The following is a 20043-nucleotide window of genomic DNA, read 5'->3' as shown; positions in this document are numbered from 1 at the left end:
CACAATTACTTGAATGTCAAAGTATTAGTTACTAAAGTAAAACTTTATCTAAAGGCTAAATTCTAATTCTAGAAGCTAAATCCAAATCAGCATGCTTTGACTGTACAAGTTTTAATATCTAAGCTCAAGTCTCTTTCTTAAGGTTTGTATTATTTCTACAGTGGGCCAGACTATAACCCTAACATGCATATGACTGGATGTTAAGGAAGAGGATTCTAACAAATAAGTGAGATTTTGTAACTGAGGTCTTTCCTTCTCAATACTTTTAAATACAACGTTTAAAAACAAGTCTAACTATGATGCAAAACTAAGAGCTACATAACTAAAAAGTAGACACCTGCTTTCAAAGTGACAGTATATTCTTCTCTTTGCCATTAAAGACATCAATATTCAAATAAACATGGACTGCGTTATGAGATGAAAATTATTTACATGCACATACAATTTTTTCAAAGAACTAAGGAGGATTTTTATCCAAGAAAGGAGCAGAAGTAGGAAGGATCACTTTACTGGTTGAACATAAAATCCAGCAGCCAGTTTAATTGAATGAGTTAAAAAACTACAGGATGATTCTAAGGATCTGGAAAATTTAAAGAACTCATGATTTCAAGCACATGTTATGCAAAGGTCTAAGTGGGGAATGCAAACAGTGCTTAATACAAGTGGCCAATACCTGGAAAGGACATATTCAAGATGCTTCTCACCTGCTGGTGCCTTTCAGTTACTGCCATAAACAATGTTTGGGTGACTGAACCTGTTTTACTACAGCAAAATCCTAGAATTAGAGACAACAGGATTACCTGCAGGCCACTGGTGCTCAGTGTACATACTAACTGTCTCCTCAAAAATCCACAGGCAGATCTCCAAACCATAGGAAGTAGATCTCCCTGAGAGAAAGATGGATGTGAAAATTTATTATGAAAATTTGTGCAGCAGCCGTCCCCAGACACTGGCTGGAAAAAAACCACCACACGCTTCTCTGCAGAGCCTGGGAGGATGGTGGGCTTGCTTACTTGGCTCAATGTGGATAATAACTAGATTTTTCCCATTACAGTGTTGCCTCTACACACCTCTCTGCTTAGATTCACCAATTATAATGAAGAACCTTGGGAGGATAAAGATTTTTAAAACTAATTGCAAGACAAACAAAGAAAAACTGTTTTTCAAATGTCCAGAGTTTGCTTCAGAAAAAAATCAGTTTTTTTTCCAAGATCTGGGGAAGTTCAATCACCTCTAAATGAATTCAAGAGTCTGCTGCAGTACGGTGTCTCAGCAGAGAGGAAGGAGGTCATGCTCCCTTGATGATCTGTAATGAATATTAGAGTCTCCAGTCTTGGTTGAGGAGCTTACTTGAGAAACCTACGGTTTGATGGCCTCCAGAATATCAAGGAGGCTTACAGGATATGTTGAAATGGCTCACTTCATGTTTATATCTCAGGTAAGCACTTGGGACTTGAACATTTTAACCACCTACCAATCAAACTGTTAGAACATAACTTACAAGAGAACTGTTACACATGGGTACTGAGATCCTGGGGCCAATCCCTTCTCATAAAGAACATCTACATGTACCTATAATCATCATCATAAACATACTTCCATTCAGAGGAAGTAAAGTGTTTCTGATCACAGTTCTGCAAATGACAATTAATTCAGATTATTAAAAAATTAAAGGCAGATTCTGTATGTAATGAAAATACTCTATGAGTGACTAAGTAGCAACATTTCTTGTTCCTTTATTTTCTTCAAAATTGATTTCTTGCCAGAAAAAAAAAAAAAAAGAAAAAAAAAAGGTTTCAGCTGCTTGTCTCTCAGAAGAGACTGCCTACTTTTGCAAATTCCCTCTGCCTTCCTTAAGATATTCCTTCTGAAGGCAAAGGGTCTCAAATAATCCCCAAAGTCCTATTAATATCAATAAGAATGATACAGGTTTGATTCAAAACAACCAGAGGGAACGGCTACAATGGGCTCAAAGCTGTTTTTCAGAGTCTGTATCATGGTCTGTATCATCTACTTGGCACTAAAACATGCTTGCTGCTGCCATGCAAATGGTCCAGCTCATATTGCTGCTGACTTCTTGCTATCTCTCATTTTATTGTCTGCTATTTTATTTGCTGGTACAGGAGGAACAGGGGTTTGGTCTTTTAAATGACCCACATTTCTAATAGCACTGAGTTAAGCAGTAATGCTGTCCTGCTATTGATACTACTGAAGAATGTAGGTTGGTCTTGATTAGAAGGTTTACAAACGTGGATGAGACACGTGGAAAGTGTTCAGCAGCACCACCACAATGTCACCATACAAACATTTGAATCAGGTCTAAGAGAAAAACAGATGTCCATCTATAGAAAGAGGGTGTAGGGAGAGAAAGAGGGAGATGCTGAGACAGAGAAAAAGAGGGAAAGGGAGGGAGAGAAAGAAAGGAGAAAAATTGCGAAGAAGGGAGAGATAAGGAGAGAAAAGAGAGAGGGATGGAGGGGGAAATTAAAAAGGATTTAAGAGTACTGCTCACTGGAAGATATATCTGTGGAACTTTATGGGACACGGTAACGTTTTGAAGAGAAAATCTTGTTCTACCAGATGGAGGACTTACCACTCCCTTTTACAATTAGTCCCTTGCCAGCCCAAGTTCTACTTGCACGAACTGTGGTAGCCAGGTGCCTACTGGGTTTAAAAAAGAAAACAGAAATCTGACCAGGGTAGAAAATCTGACTAGAAGAAAAAAAAAATACTGCCCTGAGCTATCCACTGAAGAAAACTACCTTTCCCAAAAGAAACACCAGAGATACTAAAGATCAGTATGTTAATCTGTTTGGACATCTGAATATTGACATCTGGACAGCAAAATTACTATTTTTCCTTTCCACTGAAGGTAAAGTGAGTCAGTGAAACAGAAGAAAGGATTTATTACCAAAGGATTTATTACCAAATTTTGTTCTATGTGCCAAAAATGCTCATGTGTCATCAGAAATGTGTCATCTGTACCACATCCACCAGGTATTACAAGATGACCCACACTTAAGATGAAAAAAATCTGACTTAAAGGAAAGTTTTGTCTTGGCTTCCACCCCAGCAGTCAATACAACTACATAGATCTGAGCAAGAACAATGGTGGTTAAATACCATCTTCTGAATCTCAAAAGACTTCACTGATGTTCTGTTTCTTGCCCATACTTTTTTTCACTCCCAGCGGACAGGGACGTTGTCATTTTCAGAGAGAATGTGTCAGATCATGGCCCCTGGCAAATCAACATGAATCGCTAAGAAAGAAAATTTTAACATCCTCCAACTCCACTTTTAAAGTGCTAAATGAGGAAACCTGTTGTGCTAGTGTGTTGATTAGAGGAACTGTAAATGTCTTTACCAAAATAAAACATTCTCTCTCCCATCTTTTCTCTTTGTATAGGAAAGACACAAACTGACCTTGCATTGTTAGTTTTACTACAATATCTGCTGAAAACCACAGTGCGTATACATGCAGGTAAACATAAACACACACACACACCGCTGAACTTTGTGTTGGCAGCCAGGCTGTGGTAACCCATGTCCCCTGGGCAGCAATCAGCTATGAAGGAACAGGAAAAAGTGAGTGTAATGATTAACTAGCCCAGTGGGCTATTATTCATGGCAGGTAGAGCAGCAGCATTGCAGACTGTGATGCTGGTCGCCTCTCCCTCTGGAATGCTGCCGGATGCCTGGAATCAAACTTAGCACAGAAAAAAAAAACAGCAAATCTAATGTCAACATAAGAAAGAAGCTGAATTTCGCCTCCTGGACTTTGCATGAAAGGAAGAAACTTGCAGGAGCAAAGATTTTCTGTTAAGCTTGATGTTGAAAGGATATGACAAATATTCCCATTTATTAAATATGTATGAGCAGTTTATGGTAAGACTAATAAGGTTATTGGTATCAGCTATAGGCAATTATTTTCTATACAGCACGAAGTAAACAACTTTAATGGCAACTGGCAAGTACCAATGTTGTTAGGAGCAGCCATGGTATTAATATTGGAGCAGATGGTTAAAGGGCATCTATTTAGTTGAAAGACTAAACAATGGGTTTCCCTCTAGCCAATCAGTGAAAAATCAAAGTAATCATAGCTGTTCCCCCTCCATTGGTTCTTTACCTTGCAGTCCCCAGAAAGCTCCAGAAATTCCTTTAAGATTATTTCAAATCTTTCCAATACTTTTCAAGCAGTGCATCAAAGGTGAGCATACCACAACACCCACTGTACTTCTCCCACTGTTATCGCAGTCAGCATTTAGCAGTGAGGCAATACACTACTGCCTGAACTTTAGCTTTGGGAAACCAAATTCAACCTGATCTCTTCTAGTTTTCAATAATTTAACTTCATCAGCCATGATAAAGAAGAAAATTAAAGTTTTTTATTATCTTTTCTTACAACAAAAGCATTTGCTGTTTATTTAAGAAGACCTTGAAAAAAAAACATTTTAGAAAAAAAAAAAAAAAGCAAATTCTTTCCTTCTGTAAACTCCTTTTCCCTCTGAAAGGCTTTGCTCTGTGTGTGGATTATTCATTTACTTTAATTATTTTGAAGTGCCTCTGTTTGAGTGGGCAGGAGTTAAGTATCCACAACATCAGCGTAAATCCTAGAACTATTTGTTGTAAACAAAATGTTCTGCAGTGGCCTAAATCTGCATAAGTAGCAAGCCTTGAGAATTTTGGAAGTCCTTTCCCACAAAGAGTAATTCTAGGGACCCTGAAACCTATGGGACTCAGTTCCCTGAGCAGTTACTGTGGGATTTACATTGTATAGGCAGGCCCTACCTTTCTAATGAACGCAGATATAAATCCTTCTTTCCATCTTGTAGGAAAACAAACTTGTTGCTCCTATTTAAATGTGGAAAGCAAAATCTCACCTGTAAAAGGCTGGTACAGACAATGCAACTGACCAGACATTTTCATCTACCACAAATAAGGGTTTATTAGGACACAATGACCAAATGATATCACAGAACTCAGAGAGTCAGAACAACATATGCAACTAGGCACGTAATCAAAAACAAACAGCAATCTTTCATAATCTCTGTAATCACCTCTCTCTGTCTCACGCACATCCACACATATACCCATGTACAGTAACAGGAATATGTAAATTGTTGTCCCTTGTTAAATGTTTTCAGCGCAGATGTCTTCCTGGTTAATAAATACACACACTAAGAACAATAAGAAAACCAGCTCTAAGAAAAAGCCCTTGGAAAACTTCAGATGGAAGACTGGATGTAGTTATGTGAAGACATTCACAGAAGGGAGAAGAAGAACAAAGTCTGGGGAAAATATACAAGATTAAACCATTATTACTTCACATGCAGTGGACTTTGACTTGAACAATGATTCAATAAATAAACACAACTAACATTTAAATCGCAAGCTGTATTTTCAGTGGCACCCTTTCTCATGTGACTGTATGTACACTCAAAAACAAAACCCCAGCAGCTAACACCCACAGCCTGGAGGAATTTTGATCCCAAGGATGGAGCTAACATCCAAACTTTCCATTGTGTCCAGAGGCTTCTACATTTACGTTCTTAAATAAAAACACAAATGAAATGAAACTAAAACCAAAGAGAGAGAAACCAACTGAAATCAGCTGATATGAGGATATGGAAGGTATGATGTAGGCATCTGGAAAACCAGCAAATATCACCTCTGGTAAATCTTGTTTTGTAAGTCTCCCCACTTTCAATCTGCATTCCTGTTTTTTGTGCATACTTCCACATAAATATATAGTTCCTCTGCACTGTTGCCAGTAGTTACACCCAATACTTACAGGTAAGCCTGCAACTCTCTTCCTCCACAGAGGTAAAAGAGAATGGAGGGCAATCAACAGCATGAAGGTAGTATGAAGTTTGAAAACAATACTGCACTTACTCACCCGCAGCTGGTTATATCTTAGGAACAGTTGCTTTAAAATACAAGTTGTTGTTGAGGTTTGATTTAGAAATCCCTGTCAGTTTTGACATTCAGGTGAAAGTATTGCTGCTGGCTCCAGAACAATTTGCATATCTTATCACTAAATAAAATGTCTGCGGTGTGTACCAATCTGATGAAATTATAAACAAGAGTCCACATAAGCACACGTCTTCCTGTTTGATTTCTGTCCTCTTCACTCCTCTATAATAAATTATATGATCATCTCATTCTAGCCAGAGGTTTAACTGTGCATGTAAAAAGGAAAATGATAGCAGGCTATTCTTTTTCACACTTTACAGCTGAGAACCTGACAAAATTGTGGATTTGGTGAACAAGCAGAAAAGCTTATTTTGTTACCATCAACCCCTCTTTATAAGCCACACAACTGGTAGAAAATCCCATGTATTTATGTATCTTTAAAAAGTCTCCCACATTCAACATAAACAAATAAATAAATCCATAAAACTACACCTTTTTTACTGCAATGACTAATATACATGCTTAACTTTATGTCCTGCAATTAATCTCATCTACTTCAACAGGATTACTCATAATGCTGTGAGTGAAAAACACGTGTAAATCCTTGCAGAATCATGGCCTGAATTGCCAACAGCATTACATGGAACAATTAAATGCCCAGGCCTAGAATGGCTCTTCAGAAAAGATTTGAAGACATCTTTAGGCATAAGAGGTAACAAAATATACTCCAGGGAGAAGCTATGAGAAGAACAGTGTTCAGGGAATTGTCTTCCCTTGGGAAATTCACCTGTCACCAAATTCTTCCAGTAACATTATGTTCACCTTCTTCATCTACTAGTTATCACCTTCGCTCACCACTCTCTTCTCACTCATCAAAAACCTTTCTCCTTCGCACATCCTCCTGCAGCTGCTTTGTGCCAAAGGAGACAGGAGATACATCTCACTTCTTTTTATTCTTTTGTGCAGTAAAACAGGATGAGAGCACACTCTGGCCCTTATATTGACTACCTTAGTAACAAAACAGTTCACATGCTAATTAACTGAGCTGGGTGCACAATTGAACAATGTCACCAACTTTGCTTCTTAACCTGCTACTGAATCATTCACATGCTGGTCTCTTAACCCTCTCACTGAAGATTATTTGCTCAGTATACCCTATGGACAATCCTTAATCTGTATTTTCGTTACATGAGTTCATTACAAGAAGCTGCTGATCAAAATGTATACAAATTGAATATCCAAACTGTCTAGTTCCACCTCCTGATGAGTACCTTACCACCTGGCTTCCAATGTAAATACTCACAAATGCTGTAGCAAAATTTATTCTCTGTACATTATTTAGTGTTTGAATAAAATCCATGGCTTCCACAAACCCTTCTGCTTGACAAAGTCAATCCCTTAAAAGTTCAAATGACTATTTGTCACTAACATTTCACCTCTACTAATGAACTGCAAAAATGAATGATAGAAAATGCAAAGCTGTATTATGCTTAGCAGTTAACATTTTAATAAGGAGGAGATTAGCAATTTTTAATACCTCCAGTGCTTTGTTATATACAGTAGCACAATAACTGAATATTTTAATTGCTAATTATTTAGACCTCATTCAGTTCTCACTCAGGCAAAACTCCCGTTGAGGGACTCTTGCCTGAGAAAAGAGCTACAGGATTTGTCTTACTGTAATTTGAAAAAAACTTTATATATCATAAAAACTATCAAGTTATAGTGAGACAAAAATCATTAAATCCTTAGCAATATTAAACCCCACTGAAAGTCCCACTGACTCCTAACGCCAATGTTTTTATATTAAGTAAAATAGATAATTGCAGTTTACCAGTTGTAACTTACCTGCATAATTTAGGCCCAGATATGCTGGTGCTCTTCAAGAGATCTAATAACGTTTTGAGTCTTCTTATCATACCCCTGCTTTTCTGCTGTGGGAAATCTGAGTTCAAATGTGATAGGGAAATAGCATTTCCAAACAATTACGGTTTCAACACCTGTAGTAACCCAAAAAGTAGCATTTGATTTTACCTTTTGACTTTGGACTCCAAAAGGGTTAAGAGCAGCTCTCAACACTTCTTTTTTATGCTGCTGTAAAGAAAAAAGAAAGAAACTTTAAAAAATGCTTATGTTTAGAGATTTGCACACACAATACCTTCAGTTTTCATAACAGTCAAATAACTAGGAGTTCAGTGGGGGAAGTGGGTGGAATGCTGTATATATATAAACATATAAGTATCTGAAGGAAGAACAAAAAAGTCCTACACGTTAACGTTTAGCACACAGGTGACAAACAAATAAGCTAATTGTACTAGTATCCAACATGTCACGTTATGGGTGAACTTCAGAGAGAAAAGTTACACAACTGAACACCAATTTAGCAGAGAGCGATTCATACGACTTTGTGCTTTAAAAAAAAAAAAAAAAAAAAAAAAACAACTCTATTTTTTTCCATTAAGTGTAGTTTCATTCCTGTTAGGGATAAAAACAAATGGGTGTCACAACTGAAGTTTCACCAGTTATGTTTGCCATTCAAATGCATGTGTGGGAAAAGTTACAGGTAAATACTCTAACAGTTCAAGAGTTTAAAGAGGTTCTTTTATTCTCCTTAAATGAAGAATTGTGTATAATGTCTTTGCATCTGTCAGCTATAAATGGCTTTAATGACTAGAATGCTTGGAAAATCTCTCTATAGGCTGCTTTTTGAAAAAAAAAAAAAAAGCAAAGAAAAAAAAAAAAAGCAGACTTAGAACCGTATAACACTAATTAACAAAATGTTCAGAACTGGCTGCTAAACAGTTGAGGAAGGAATATTTTGAAGTCAGAAAGGAGACCTAGGCATTCCACTTCCACCAATTCAGAGTATGGTTTAGGGCCCTAAGTGGCGTAACTTCCAGTTCCTGTTATGAGAGGTTCAGTCAGGTTACAGCTCCCAAACCCACTGCAGCCAGGCTTCTTGCTTCCTCACAGGAGCAGCACGATCTTTTCGTTGCTCCCAAGTGCTGACCTTCCCCCTGGGAACACACGTCCAAATCTAATAACCAGCTCAAGTACGGCAGGAATGGGCTAACCAAGCCTACTGGTATTCAGTAATCCTTTGCTGGTGAAGGGTTTTCAAAGCTACCAACAAAGGCATTTTAATCACTGAGATTTTGACCCCCTTGCCATACTGCAGAACTGATTCAATAGCACTTATTTGTCATAGACTTGTTTCTCCAAAGCTCATATGATTTGCTGTCTGTTAATCTGTTAACGGACCTGTGATCTGTTACCTGCTAAAAGTAATTTGTTAACAGAAAAGAACTGAAAGAACTACTTTTTGGAGCAACCTTCTTATTTGGAAAGAAAGGACACAAAGCATTGTTTTCTCAGGTTAAAGAAGACATAATGACAGCAGGCCTTCTGGCTCATCGTTCCCAAGCCTGACTTCCCACCAGATCCTTGCTACTACAGGTGCTACTACAGGTGCTACTACAGGTGCTACTGTTTCCACCTCGGTGACACACTCACAACTTCATTTCACACCTGCAGCCTTCCCTTAGTTTTCTGGGTGCTTCCTACCTCTGATCATCACCAGCAAACCATGCCCCAGGTTCTCCATCTGGGGAAATTTCTCCGGCCTACGTGGGTCAGCTGTGAGTACACAGAGCACACAGTCCGTTAGATGGTGGCTTCCACCGCTTTCAGGGAAGGAGGTTTATTTTGCTGGAACTAAGGCCGTGCAGCATGTGCTTTAGCTTTCATAAGGTCTGCTGTTGCCTGAATAGACACGCCGGGCGGCAGCTGGTAGCACTTTCCAACATTACACAACCAGGATCTCGAACAGTCTGTCAGTTCTGCGCCGACAATGAATAAAGCAAACCAGGAGGCCTAAAATACTGAGTAACGAGGATCAGGTTTTGACCTTTAGATGCTGGTAGATGTATTGCATGAGGGTATGTTTGATTTGAGCGATACTAGTAGGTATGAAACTGTGCTGTTTGCCTAACGTCTAACTCATCTAACAACTGAAATGCTCCGCACTGGCTGGCAAACTACGTGCTGCAGTGAGAGACGACTTGAATGCCTCTACAGTGTACTGGGGGAGCCCAGAAGAGAGGGCGATGATGGGGAATCGGAAGAGATGAAAAGCAGGAAAAAGTATGGGAAAAATCGACCACAAGGTGAAAGAAATCTTTTCTGATTTAAAGTCACTGAGCAGTTGGACCTGTGCTGGTGCTCAGACATTATCTCCTCAAGGTCTGCAAAGTCAAAAGTCTCAGTTTCTCGTCTCTGGTCTGCTGGCATTTGAAATTTTGTACACCTACCCATGGCATACACAGCTATCTTTCTGTCCGTTACCGTTCTTGCCAGAAAGTGCTATACAAAGGTCTGTGTCATTATAACTGCTACGTTTCTTTATTTTCACTACCATTAATTTATCCTTTCCAAACTTTTGAATGCCAAAGTTTAATTAGTGATAACATTTCTGCCACATCGTTTTTAAAAACTATTTTTATATGGCATTTAAATTAATCAAGCCTTATATTTGAGATGGTCATTTGTAGGACCAAGATTGTTAACAGAGCTTATCATATCTAAAATTACAGGCCATTCATTTTGTTTTAAATTCCACCCTCTGTGTTTACCTTTAATGGTTTCACTTGGATCAACAGGTTATTGGTGACTCAAATTATATCAAATAATACGCTCAAAATCTGATGCAGCTGTACATGTGACATCATGAAAAACTATGCACACAACTCAGGAAATCCACTACGGGTCCACTTCAAAGTTAAGCCCCCCATGTACTAAGCAAAAGTGAATACTTTGCAATGTTGGCTCGAAACAGCCTTACTGACTTCAAGGTTACAAAATACACAGTCCTCACAGAGACTTGAGGTAGATCACAGCAATTTTCCAGAAAAAAATGTTTTTTTCAGTGATGAAGTCAATTAGTTAAAAATCTTAGTTGTTTTTTAAAATGTCTAATCAAAACAAGATCTACTATAAAGATAAGAAATACAGAAACGGACAATTTAAACAGTGCTAAATTTAAAATGCCTCTTCTGCTATGCCAGTTGATTATACAGCAGCAACAGCATACAAATGCTAACAGGAAAGAACTACATATACTTGTTCACTTCTTTATGTTAGTAACTTATAAGCTGAATGGCCTTTTGACTTTTACTATGAATGAAAAAAAAAATCTATTCAGTGAACCATTGCCAGATTAAGTGAAACTAAGATAAGTACATTCCATATAAGAATATGTAAAGAATGTGCAAATTTTATTTACTTTTCTCTCAATTTATGGAACATTTCCCACGAGGGAAAAAATCTTATAGGATGATAACTGTGAGGATCTTCTCTTTCTAAGACTCTACACCCAAAGAGCAAGTTTCAAAGAACAAGATAAATTATATTAGCATTACTCCAGTTCAGTTCCTCCAAAGCAGTCATCATACACGCAAACTAAACTCTTGTAGCAAGTGGATGAAAGGAATTACTGTTGATTAATGCTAAGAATATAGCAGCCAAAAGGATTTCAGACAATGATTCATGGTGAGACTACCATTAAATTGCTTGGTATTTTGAGGTTCAGTCAACCTGGCATGAACGTTGGATTTAAGTACGTCCTTAGCAAAATGGACGGTGCATCACAGCAATACACTTTTAAAAACAAAACAAAAAAACTCAAGTGTGAATGTAATGCTTATGAAAAAGGCTAATGTGGCAAGTTTAAAGATTGAAATTCTCTCATTTCCAGGACAGTAATCTGAGTAGAATGTATTTACTCACATAGGCTTACCACTGCCTTGAACTGTGGGATCATGTTGAGTGGTCACATTTTGTTATTGGTTCAACCTCTTCCATTGGACATACAACAACAGAACAATTACTGCTGACTGTAGTAACATTTTTAATGATACTGACTTCTGTCCCCTGAGAACTAGACTTGAGATCTCTTGAACTTTTTTCAGGAGTCAAGCTTGTCTGTCTGGGGGAAAAAATAAATCAAATGACTAGCTTTAAATTTCTAACATAAGGACAGATTTTAGAGAATTTCTACATGAAGACTGCCAAAAACAGACTACTGACCTGACCTGTGAGTGTAAGACAACAAACTGGATATGAATTGACTTTTCGGCAGGAAAGGTTTTTAAAGAAACAATACTCGGTGTTACAGCACCATTCTTAATGCAGGGTAAAATCTTTTAGAAAACAACTTAAATTCTCTGTGCACTTCCAAATTCTACTTGAAGAGGACTATTTGCCTACATTTACCTATATGGAAGACTTGGATTAATAACCGTCTAGGATAAAAACAAAATGACCTTTCAGACCAAAGTCATGCTATGGAGAAAGGGAAGTAGAGGAGCTTCTGTAACACTATCTACCAGCTTAACTTCCTCTTAACTTTATGTACTGTCTTTATCGAAACAGAAAATGTTGCCTGGAACACAAGAGGCAGAATTTTTAATATTAGAGGTACTAGTAACTAGCATGTATAATTCTTCAGAAGGAAATACCAATGCAGACAGTGAATTAAAACATGCCATGGTAACAGATGAAGACTTCAACTGTCAACAAAATCAGGCTATTAATTCTCACATAAACAGTCTTTTTAAATCTTTGATTTTTAATATACAGTCCAAAGATCACTCTCACATTTCAGCAGCTTTTGTCTTTTAATGCCAATCATTTCAACCGACTTTTCTCACTACCCTGTGCTTTCTCTCACCCTTGGAAAAGGTGAGTGAAAATATCAAATGTTATCTTACTCTGCCAAGACCAAAGGAACAGTTCAAATACTAAAAAAATTAGGCAATGACTTTGCTTAAGGTGGGGAGGGAATAATCAACAGTGGGGGGTGGATCCCTACCTCTCAGCAGGAAAAAAAAAAAAAAAAAAAAAAAAAAAGACAAACCCAAATCTCTTCTTACTCTCTATTTCAATCTACGCTGAGGTCTAGCCTATGTAAACAGTAACTGAAAATTACTGGGTGGAAAACACAGAATAATTTTGCTGCTAATCAAGTGCTTTTTGTTTTTTGTTTTTCCCTCAAGAAACAGATACTGAGATTCAAGAGCGACTTGGCAACTTCTTGCTCTGTTCATTGCCACGGAAAGTAAAGATGCCCTGACTGATCTGCTCAGACTGAACTACCAGCTACTACAGAGTGCAGTCTCACAATGAACGATTCTAAATATATTTGTGAGAGAAACTCACACTGCTGCTGGCCTCTCTGTACCTACTCAAATGACAAAGGTGACTTCAGAGCCATCACCTTTCACCAAAATATAAGTAACTCATTTATAAGAAAACAGAAATATTATGTGCCTGTTGGCTTATTTTTTTCCTTCAAATTTCTGTTCTATTTCTGAAACAGGACAAGGTTGAAACTTTTCCTTGACTGAGATGTCACCTCATAACAGAATCCTCTATCCCTAGCCACTGGCATCAGAAAGTAAGAATCAAAGATGCTGCTTTTGTCCAAATATACACATATATATATATCACCTTTAAAAATGTATTTCCTCAAAGCACTGGAAATTAGTCCGGGGGAAAGTAGAAGGGAAGAGAGAAAGATGACAATTCTCCATTCTCTCCAGAGACCATGTGTCCCCACAGATTTTGGTTACTGTGCAACACTTAACTCCTTGATGGCTCTTCTCTCATCTCCTCCCTGGCAGAAACTTCTTCAAATTTAAAAATCAGAACACAAGCCAAGTATATAAAAATAAATAAATGAAGCTCCACATCTATAAAAAGTACACAGGCTAGCCTGCTTAATTATTAACAGGTAAACACAACAAATTCTGAATTATTTACTTAATCTTTTTCAGCTACAAACCTCAGACTTTTAGAGCATGAAACACATGCTTTATTTTAGGACACAAAGCAGATATTTTATAAGGCTGTGTGGAGTTTTGTTTTTTTTTTTTGTTTTTTTTTTGTTTGTTTGTTTTTGTTTTTTTTCCAGAGGTGGGGTCGTTTTGAAGAATACACACTTCTTATTAACCCCAAAATACCTTCCTCTCACTGAACCCTGCTGGAATTTTAAATACAGAAATAAAGGTTTTAGTACAAAGATCCTGTATTCACGTGTTAACCAGTGAATGAGCCGGCTTGTTTCTGACTTTCAGCTGACTGAAAACGAGATTCCTGTGAGGCATATGCAACCTCTCCTGTTTCTGTAAATCTGCTAGAAAGGAGCTGGGTTAAGAGAGAAGCTGATGAAGGTTCCAGCCAGAAGTGCTACAATGAAGGATAAAATAGTCTCAGACACAAGCCCGTTTTCTTTACTCAGTAAAACTACCCTGCTGAAGTAAACCCTGTCTGCCCCTCAAATACAAGTCAATGACACAGGTCCCCGATGATCCTACAAGCAACTGGTCGAGGCCCAATCATCGTTACATTCCTTCTTCCTATATATCATTCTCCCTAAGGCAGTGCTGATCTGGTGCAGTCACTTTTCTGGTGATGGGTTGAAAATGGAGGAAGTTCCAAGCTCCTTCCTGGAGGTGTGATGAACCAGTGACAGCTCTGCATGTGACAAAATTGGCACATTCTCTTTGAAGTCTTCAGCAATCGGCAGTGTAGAACAACACTATCTCCATATCAGGAACCTCAGGCTGAGAACCGTGCAGTCACTGCCATCCAGAAAAATGCTAAATCATTATCATTATGAAACGTGGTGGTGAATCTTGGACAATTTTTTTTAACTAGCCTTGCTTTGCAAACAATTTCATAATATGGCTTTTGAAGCCCTGGATTAATAAAGGTATATGCAAATATACTGAAGCTGTGTATGTGAGAGATGCCACCAAAAATCTATTCTAAAGCTTTCACACACGAGCAGAAGTCTCCACAAGAATGTTGGGATAATATTTGAGAAGGTGTTAACAGACTACTCTTCCCTCATCGTTTCTACAAAACTGTACAAATATGAGATATAACATCATCTAATCTTAATTGCTATAATGGTCCAACGTAATTTGTTTTTCCTGCTTTTAGGTATTAATAATTTTGTCAACATTTATGTACCATACTTTGCTCAGCCTGCTAAAACTTTTCAAAGGTGCATTTCAGGAGATGAGATAGTTAAACACAGAGCTGGCTTAGCCTCTAATTTAGGTGGCCTACTTACGTTAGCAACATTTTATTAGCACGTTATGCTGTATGTTTAATATTTAGTACATAGTGTGAAAATGGTTTACTGTGTACTGCTCACATAAATGACTTACAAATTCCGTTTGATACATAAGGAAAAATGTATAAGTAATACATGTATTTCTAAATATACCTAACACTATAGAAAATAGGGATAAACAGAAGATGTAGAGAAAACACAAAAATGTATCAAATAATGAAGTTAAAAGCTAGGTTATAATGTGTAGACCAAACAGGCAGAACTGGGGATATATGCACAAAGCCTATTCCTCTTTTAACTTGTCATTTCAAAGCTTCCTCTGGAGGCCTTAGAAGCTGTCCAGCTGAAGGAAAAGATGACTTTCTTGCTGAAGTCTCACAAAGGAGACAATTGTAACAAAACACACAGGAAATCTCCCCAAATCTTTCATATTTTACCAGACCCAGAAAGACAAAGTAGGATCTTCGCTAGAATTTATGTGTACTTTGGGGACCTTTTTCACGAGGCAGGTAGATTCGCTATGTCCTCGTGAATTATGCAGCCGCTTTCCAGTGTGTTCTTAAGCAATGTTAGCTGGAAGCACCAGTGAAAGATGCCCTGTGAGTGAGCTGTAGGTTGTTCCAAAGGACAATAACTCAGCCAAAGCAGATTCAAGTTTTCCTGGAACAGCTGGAGAGCAGTTCTGAGTAAGGCATCCAGTTATCTAGCTACGGCGATATCTATTTTGGAGGTACTGATATTCAGTAATTATCACTGAAAAGGAGTTTTTGTTTGTCTTTACCTCATAGTTACGAAGAAAAGTACACTGGTTTTCATTCTCCTCCTATTTAAAAAGTGAATCAAAGATACACCAACAGGCATTTGTAAGGACCATATAAGGGAAAATACCTTGGAAGTGCATGAAGAATGGATTTAGTCTAATGGCTTCAGCTAGGTTCTTCTTAAATTTCTAAGTATTGGTAGCTAAGACAGATGCTAAGGCTTTAGCAAATACCAGACTTGTTTTCTGCAAAAGTATCTGATCGCAGAAAAAGCATTTTTTTTTCTACTGGCAAAGTATTTTTGGTATTATTACAAAAGAACCTTTATTGGCATCCCTGCCAAAATATCAGTTCCAAATCTTTTCTCACTTTCTTCAGATGATGTTTTGTCAAGTAACATTCAAAACCATTTTTATTTTGAAAAATAAAAACAAAACAAAACTGATCCTATTTCGCATTCTTTTTATCCCTGTACTTTTGTGATTTGTAACAGTTATTCCAATACATGTATAACACATCCTAAAATGACTCACAATACAGAATTTCAGTTCACATTTCAGCTATTAAAAAAAAAAAAAAAAAAAAAAATCTTTGAAAATGTATCTTTGCTCAGTTAGATTCAGTAGGGGACATTAAAAATTCAATATTTGCCATGTTGCAATGACTTCTGGACAGAAAACAGTTCCTTCAGGCTGCGGTAGGTTCTTCTAGTCTAAACATAAGGGGAATTATAAGTACACACTTGCAACAGTACTAAATACGATACCCACAATACAGCTACAATTCTGATATCACCTTTTCCTTTATTTTTTCTTATCATTTCTATCATTCATTACAGATACAGTATTTATTTTTTATAATGATTAATATGCAAAAATTCATTCACAGAAGCCAAGTAACAAGAATGGGTCTAATTAAAAATTCATATTATTACGAAAATAACCATTAGATTAATCAATATGAAGACTGAGATATTCAGATCAGTAGGACATTTTTAGTTCTAACATTCATCCTGCTTTAAGGACATCAGGACAGTTGATTTAGTAAAAATCTTAGCTGAGATACATCAACACACAGCATTCAGATTAAAACCATGTTGGGAGCTATACTGCAAGCTAGCAGATGCCTCCATTATGAGAATGCCTCATATTTTATAGAATAAATATAATGTTTGTATAGATTACGGTCTGACGGAAACAATTCAAGAGGCATTGTACACTTTCAGCTAAAGATACACCAGGAAAAGTGAATGGATTGTTTGGGATTAAACTAATATTTGTTGTAATCTTACCCAAATCAATGCGATTCAAAAATCAATTCAACTCATTCCTATTAAAGAACTATGTTTATTAAACTGCAGAATTTTCAAATTATGAACACTTTAGTACAATATACTCTACAAAATAATCTAAGTTGCTATCCCTCAAAGCATGCGATCCGTTTGATACTATTCTTTTGTTACATATAAATATATAACCTACATGTGACTTTTATCTATATTTTCCTCAAACATACACAAAATGGTCCTCCATTTTTTTCTCCATTTAATACAGGTCAATGGATAATTCAGGTTTTTGTCCTCTTATGTTAAATGAAGCTAGACAAAGTTTCTGAAATACACTGTATTATAAAAAGCTATGTTTTTCAGATAATAAATTATTGATTTTACGGTAGAGTTTAGAGATTCCAGTGAGACCAATGTACCAGGAATTGCAGTGACACAGACTGTGAGATAGTTGTCACTTGAAAGAACTCTTCAGACAAGACAAGCAAGAAGTAGAAGTGCAAGAACTACTTTTTCAGATGCATTTTTAGATGCACAGACTGGAGCTACTTTCTTGAGGTTACTCAGGAAACCAGTGTCAGAGTGCTGAACTTTTAGCGAAAGTTACACTCCACTGCTTTAACAACAAAGCCTTCCTTCCTATCTATTAATTAATATAAAAGCCACAACAAAAATCCCGGTATTACATCTGCCCCATTAACTCAGCATTTCCAAACATCATGCTTCTTTGTGTTTGTGTAACTCTAGCATGAAGAAATTGAAAGTACTATATGCTCTGAATGAAGCAAAACCAAATAGAATTAGATTGTTCTTACTTTGGAAGCAGTAAAACAAACAAACAAACAAAAACAAACAAACAAACAAAAAAACAGAGGGATTAAGGGCAAATTCATCTCACCTAACTTTGGCCACCTAAAAGACCTTGTTTAGGTTGTTTCTTCCGACACTGGAATGATGTGAGCATCTTGAGAGTGAGATTCCTTGTCTTCTCAAATACACGGCTAAGTAAATCACCAGAGAAGCCTCTCCCTTTCCTTTATCAGTAGAGATAGCCCAGGTGCCATGACTAACTGCCTGATGTTTAGGTGAATGAGCTAAAAATTCCTACCCTAGCACAGAGCAGAACTCCCCAAAATTCCCTTGTTATATTTCCTAAGAGGCAAAACCGTGGCAGGCCAAGGTCTCTCTGTGTTAGTGCACATACGGGAGAAGTTAGGCGCATACTGCTGGATCAGTTAATGTACTGACAAAAATCAGATCAAAAAACAGAACTCATTGCTTCTTAGCATCTGCGTGGCCCAAATGTTGACCACCATTTCTTGGGTTACTGACAACAGGAACAAATGGCAGGAAGTCCCTACGTCTAGCTGAGAGTGGTGCAGCACATAGTGCTAACCAGCAGAACCCCAGCAGGAATACTCAAGGTGCTAACACATCATAAATAATGGTTATAAATAAAACTCACATCAAAATGAGATTTTTCAAAGAAAGGTGATGAAAGTCTGCTACCAGACTTTGATCAAAAGTCCTGCTATTCAGAGTAGGAAATACCTCTGAATCCCAGTGAAAATGAATCTGGTTGTGACTGACATAACCTTTAAAGAACAGAAATGCTTATATCATTGTCTCTGTAAATCCAAAGATTAGATTTGGGGTCTAAAAATGCTTGACTCTTCCATGCCATCTTGCACACCTCTAATCTGGCACTAAACTACATGATAGGATTTTGAAGCTCTCAACTAAATGTGAAGTAGTATTTCAAGTAGCTCTTCCAAAATGAAAGCTGGCTAACGTGGTATTAAAATGATGCATCTTCCAACATTAAAACGGACAACAGGCATGAAAACTGCAGTTCCTCCAACAAGAGAATGACTCGAAATAACAGCTTCTATTCTGTGCATGCAAAGCTAAGAAGTGTGTTTCAGTGTTTTTGCCAAATAAAACATGGAAAAGAGTTCTCTCAAAAAATCACGGGATTGTGATGGAGTTGCATGAAAAAAAAAAAAAAACAAAAAACACCAGCACTTTCACTTGATCACCTTCCAAGCCATAAAGGGTATGAGAAAGCTACAGGACCTCGAGAATTAGATTTTGCAAACTGAAAGTTCTTCTCTTTGGATACTGCCCCAAGGCCCCCATTGGGTGCATATAAAAGCACTGAAGTCTTTGGTTTAAGCGAAGCACTGTTGTATGGTGAACTATCCTGAATCTCATGTACTTTTCACAAGCCCAGCAGTTAGCATTGAGCCAACAGCTAGGAACATCACTGTCAGGCTCACGCTTTTCAGTTTTAACAAGTTTCTGTTTCAAATGAAAGTTATATGCTAAAATGCCCAAAGCAGCATTGGTATCACCATTACGAATGGTTATCTTTTACTAGCCGAGAAGAATCAATACCCAGTGCAGCAGCTGGAGACCAGCTCTCAGCATGTCATGGCTAGGATGAGTAGACGGAAGAGTATGATGGAGAGGACTCCAGCCTCTGTCTCCTGCTCCATGAAACATGGCAGTGATGAGCAGCTCACTTATTAAATAAAAAGGACCTTCCAGGGCCAAAGTAATGGAATGGCCTTTCCTAGGATTAAAGTTGCATTGCAGGTCTTACCACCTTCTTCCATACATGCACAATTTATCTATTTGACCTGCCTTTTTCAAAGAGAGCAGTGCTCAACAAACAAAACCTATGAAAATTAAAATAAAATAAAATAAAATAAAATACTCTGTGGCCTCTACTCTTTCTCCAGAAAAGACAAGGAGAAAACAAAGGGAAAAGGTCTCAGTTGACTCAGTGATGAGAATCTTTTAAGAGCCCGTGTGCTAATAATTCCTTCTTCATTTGTCAATAGCACTTTTGTACATTTTTTAAGGGCATGAAAGTAATCATAATGCTTTGCCAGAATATGAAGATATGAGTATCTTCATATCTATCTACTGCCATAAGTTAA

At 37.4% G+C, this 20043-nt stretch overlaps 1 protein-coding gene across 14 annotated transcripts in view; it reads right to left on the bottom strand.

The window, feature by feature from the left end:
- ZBTB20 (zinc finger and BTB domain containing 20) overlaps positions 1 to 20043 on the bottom strand; it is a 458760-nt gene that overhangs the window by 396097 nt on the left and 42620 nt on the right. For all 14 annotated transcript variants that reach the window (XR_004747391.1, XR_004747392.1, XM_035314837.1 and 11 more), the window contains one exon: positions 7948 to 8007. The gene's annotated coding sequence lies outside the window, so the exon portion shown is untranslated. The remainder of the gene's footprint in view (positions 1 to 7947; positions 8008 to 20043) is intronic.

This window comes from Oxyura jamaicensis, chromosome 1 (assembly GCF_011077185.1).
Source record: "Oxyura jamaicensis isolate SHBP4307 breed ruddy duck chromosome 1, BPBGC_Ojam_1.0, whole genome shotgun sequence".
NCBI classification, from domain to species: Eukaryota; Metazoa; Chordata; class Aves; order Anseriformes; family Anatidae; genus Oxyura; species Oxyura jamaicensis.
The sequence above is the reverse complement of the archived record's forward strand: the minus strand, read 5'-3'. Positions and strand labels throughout refer to the sequence as shown.